The sequence below is a fragment of the Corvus brachyrhynchos genome, unplaced genomic scaffold (assembly GCF_000691975.1).
Source record: "Corvus brachyrhynchos isolate BGI_N302 unplaced genomic scaffold, ASM69197v1 scaffold52, whole genome shotgun sequence".
Classification (NCBI taxonomy): Eukaryota; Metazoa; Chordata; class Aves; order Passeriformes; family Corvidae; genus Corvus; species Corvus brachyrhynchos.
In genome coordinates, this window is record NW_008237221.1 from 2021234 (window position 1) to 2026400 (window position 5167).

Consider the following 5167-nt stretch of genomic DNA (forward strand, 5'->3'; position numbering starts at 1 on the left):
AAGTTAAAATAGGAATTTATTCTGAAGCTATTAATCCAGTTTAAATTCACATCACTTCTTTTTAACCTCAAGACTTCTAAAAACAGTTGCCTCAGTATATGAATGTTATGTTATCGAATAATTTTCAAGGATGCTATTGGTCTTTATAGGGCTGTATCAAGGCAAACTGTATCAAAGAATCCATTGCTCATTGCTCAATGTGTGATTACAATGGATTCTGTATCTTTACAAGTTTACATGTTTAGCTCCAGGCATTTTGTTATGACTGGCACTAATGATAACCTTTCAAAATAAGCATATGTGTATTGTTCTATATTATTAGTAAAGTGACTCTAATCCCTACTCCCCTTAGTTTTCCTGTTTTAAAAATTCTTCTGACTGGGATTTAGAAGACCAGTACTGCCATCCTTGAATTATTTCAGATTAATAATTTTGATGCCAGGGAAGTATTTTGCTGATAACTCCCTCACTCCCTGGAAAACCCATTCATATTTTAAAATCTTAGAAGGAAACCAGGAATTTGCCAGTTCCCAACTGTCATTTGCTCATTATAGCCTACTATTGGAGCATTGCCAGAAGCTCTCATCAGTCTGCTAGTGATGTATATGTGGCTCTTTCAGCATCACGTATGGCTGGGGACAAGAAATAGGCACACCGAAACAACAGCTGCTGATTTCACTTTGAAAATGCTCTTTGACCTTGACCCCTGCCTGGAAACCACAATATTATTAATTCAAGTCTCACGTTGTGTCTTCTCTTTACTTGTAATCTCTGTAGGTTTTATTACTAAGTACAATTTACAGATTTTACAAACTCGGAATAAAATCGCTCTGTTAGCAGGACACCCCCAATGCCAGTCTGTCTGCCAGGGTTCTCATGGGAGCTAGTTACTCTTTGCACAGCCTCAGAACCTTCCTAGTGACCCAGCACAGGAGCAGAACTAATAGTAGAAAGCCCTAAATTCACTGTTAGTGTAGAATAATCTTATTTAAAACCATTAACCTAAATCCCTACTGAATTCATTTGGCAAAACATGAGCCCTTGGAGTAGCACAGATACCATTTTTTTTGTGTGTGTGTGATAGCACATATTCTTGCTTAGGAAGATTTATCTGATATAATGACATAGCTGCATTTAGATTGTGTGAAGCAGTACGTGTCATAAACTGCTTGAACACTCGTTAAACCTGATGAATGAAATAACCCTCCTGGGCTGGAGAGAGATGTTGCTGTTATAGATTGTGATACATCATATATCACATCTGGTTGTTATTGTTCTACCCAGGTTATTTTATGTGTAAAAGGGATAGCACCAGCAGGAACAAGTCCTGCTTGTTTTGGAAGAAACAGATGCTCTGCAAACAGGAGACAGAGCAAAAAGCCTGGAAATTGGGAAATCTGCTGGAAATCTCTCTGACAGTCAGAGGAAGTGCTGGAGGACTTGACTATATGGAGAAAGAGCCTGAAAAATATTATTATAGGTAAGTTATTATATTGTGGGTTGTTTCTTTTTCTACAGTAAACCAACTTGTATTCTGATTTTAATTCTTTTCATTCTGAGTGCTTTCCCTTTGGAAATGTTGCCACAGGGGCTGCTTATCCCTTACTTGGGTCTCTCAGGTTGGAGTCTGGTACTCAATGATATTGATACGTGTCTTTTCTTCTGTCCCCAGGGTGCACCGGACTGGGACCCAGATCTGCATTTCAGTGGCTCTCTAAACTGTCTAAGTCTTGGGAAAAGGTAAATCCTCCTAAAATTGCAGGCCAAGCATTGTTCACTTTGGGTAATCTGTATAAACCTCGTATTTTTTTATTTACTGGTAGTACAATACCTCCAGTTCTCAGGTTTCCAGCTTTGGTTGGCCATGTATCTGTTGGCAGGCAGGGAGCAGATTCTATCAGCCGGACCCAATTCCCGATGGAGTCAACAGGTTCTGAGCCAGGCCAGCTGCCCTTGGCTGTGAACTGTAAAATAAATATTTCTCTTAAACATGGAGCATCTTGAGTATTCCAAGAATGTCTCAAAAGCCAATCTAGGCTATGTCAGCTCTTCTTCATATGCAAAGGGGAAAAATCCCTTCAGAACTGAGGCATGGGAAGTATGTAATGCTGAGATGTGTCATTGTCTAAACTCTGGGCAGGGTGGGATATTAGGGAAGGTTTCCAGGGAACCAGAAAAACTTTCACAAACTTACTGGCTGACAACCAAGGCAAATGTCATTCCAGATATGGCAGAGAATTAAGCAGCTCTAGAGCAAAGTAAAAGCACATCCAAAAATAAAGATAATAACACTTATTTTAATGTTAAATGCTAAAAAATCAAGTGCTGTAAAAGTCAGTGAGAGTAGGGAAGAGACTTACAATCCCTGGTAGTATCTAAATGAGCAATTTTCTGTGATTATGATTAAAAACAAGTCTTTAGATGCATTCAAATGTGTGAATTGTTTCCTGGCTTTCAGAGGGACCAGTTTTTAAGTTGCATGCAATGTGCTTTGCTAAGCTGTGGTCAAAATTTCTCTCACCTGGACAGCAATGGGTCGTGCTGTGATACAAAAACAGTGTCTCTGGCTTAAGGTGTCTGTTCTAAATCTAATAAATAGATAAACAAAGCAAGCAAACAAACAAAATATACTTTTCAAGTAAGTCCACCTAGGAGTCAAAAATTTCTCACTGAGGCTACATAAAATTTTAGAACTAAACATTGTCCCTTACTGATTCTCCTGTTTTACATCCATTTGCTTCTTTCTCATCTCTCTTTCCAAGCCTCTCTGGGGCATCACTGGTTTTGATCCCAGTATTCTCTCAATGCTGACAATGTCTGGATTGCTGGGTTCCTTGAGTGGAAAGCACCCACAAGGAGATGTGTCCATGGAGCTACTGCCTAAGCACCTACAGCAGACAGTGGAGCTCTAGTCAGTGCAATCCAATGACCCTCAGGAATATTGGAGATCTTTCTAAAGTACTGACCTGCCTTTGGCCACATGACTCCCCCTCTGGGGTCCAGAGCTCACACTGACAGCAACTGTAACAGGGCCCTACACACAGCCACCCTGGCAGATCCTTCAGATTCTGCGTCCTAAGCAGGATCTGGGTCCTACCTTTGCTGTCCAGACTAAAATCCTGGCACATCTTTGTGATTGGTCAGTTGCTTTTTGTTCAGTTTTAAATCTTTCTTCACAATGTTTCTTCCTTTCCACATCCTTTCCTAATCATGGCAGGTGATAAGGCTGTTCTGCCTGTCACTCAGGCTCCCAGCCTGGCCATTGTTTGAGCTGGGATTTGGCTGAGCTGTGATTACTGAAATCTCAATGATTCTTGATTTCTGACTTCTCTAGCAGCAACCCTTCCCAGCAATGCCCACAGGTAAAATTCTCCTCCGGGCACCCCATTTTCACACTTAGATCCTTGGAGGTTTCCTTCTGTTACGCTTGAGAAAATCAATCCTATCCTGCTCTTACCCACAGGCTGCAAAAGGTCATTCTCCAGCCTGGATTGCCTCTCACCTTTCTTTTTCCATGCTGACACCTTTCTCTCAGATACTGAACACCAGCCTCTTGCCTTGGCTCTCTGGGCACAGCCTGGCCAGCTCCCAACCTTCTGCCTCAGCTTCCACTGCCTGTCAAGGCAGTTCTCCCTGCCAGGGTGCCATCATTCCTGGTTGACTTTTCCAACAAGAACCTGCACACTTTCTTCCACAGGCCCTAGTGCTTAGAAGATACATCTTACAAACAGCCACAAAACGACATCACAACCTGCCTTCAGAGTTCTTATTTTAATTCTACTTTGGCATAAGGCTAAAGGAAAAACCCCCAACCTTTGACATAGCACATTACACAAATACTTTATTATACAGAATAATGTAGTTGTTAATGATTTATTTCCTGTATATTTTTTATTTTTGATTATAAGCTCCTTTGGGTAAGAACTGCATTCAGGAGTTTTTTATTAGAGAAAATATAAGTACAACATTAGGATAAATTAAGGTGGGTAATAGCTTTTTTGTTCAAGAGAAGGACAGGCCTAAATTTCCTGTTAGTTGGATGTTTTGAACTCCCTTACGAGCTGTGGAAGTTGACATCAGTTTTCCTAATTCATTGGCTTTTTTTCTAGGGTAACAGGGCATGGGGTTAGCTTTGGGAGATGTGAGAGCACCTTATTTCAGTCAGTCTTATTTCAGTATAAAACCCCAGCTGCTTCTTCAACGCTGCACTTTTTGGAGAAGCCACTGGAGGGAAACCTCCACTACAAAACCAAAGCCAGCTGCAACCTGCTCCAGCACTTCCAGCCTCGTCCCTCCTGCTCCCTCTCGGATGGAAGACTCCAAACACGGTTGTTATTTTTCAGGTTGCAGATTACTTCAGGTTTAAAATCAAAGAACTAACATGACATAAAGTTATTTGTTCTATAGACACAGGAGGAAAGGAAGGAAAGAAAGAAAGAAAAATGCTTGTGTCACTTTGGATCCGTGTTAAAGCTCACAACTTTAACATTGGGGAAACAATGTTGGAATTCCTGCTCTGGCAAAGCTCGGCTTGCAGGCCACCTGTGCTGACACAAGAAAAGATTCCAAGACTGAGTGGGGAACAGCAGTAGCTCCAGTCTGCAGCCACCAGACATGTTAAGACAACCAAATCCTCTCTGATGGCCAGGCTGTTCGTCCTGCTGCTGAGGGTTTTGTGAGTGATGGCCATAGCAAAGGTGAAGTCATCTCATTCTGGATCCCTGCAAGCTGCAGAATTTCCCTTTTCCACACCAGGTCTACTCCTGTTACTGCAATCACAGTTTCTCTAATCTAAATGAAGTAGTATTTATGGCTATCCGCTACTTTTCCAGAAAAAAATAATAGTCACCAAGAAAGTGGCAATCTGGGGAAAATATGCCAAATGTGTCTAAAACATATCTCTGTGGTAATATGATTCTATTTTAGTCTGAAACAGAAGGCAGGAAGCATTTATGTTACTGAGTACCTAAATTTATCTTCAAAAGAATATTTATTAAAGTCACCATAGAAACAGAAATTTAGAAGTATTAGACTTATTCCAGTTGTTGCAATTACTATTTCCTCCACAGCAGGATCTGTTATATAGGAAATAATGAATAGCTCAAGTTATGTTATAATCTTATTCTAGAGATTTTTGATCTTTAATGGAAAAAACCCCAACTTTTGT

General features: G+C 40.7%; 1 long non-coding RNA gene across 2 annotated transcripts in view; it reads left to right on the forward strand.

The window, feature by feature from the left end:
* Positions 1-256: 256 nt before the first annotated feature.
* LOC108445366 overlaps positions 257-5167 on the forward strand; it is a 51165-nt gene continuing 46254 nt past the window's right edge. For both annotated transcript variants that reach the window (XR_001860188.1, XR_001860187.1), the window contains exons 1-2: positions 257-1480; positions 1673-1740. This is a non-coding gene — a long non-coding RNA (uncharacterized LOC108445366). The remainder of the gene's footprint in view (positions 1481-1672; positions 1741-5167) is intronic.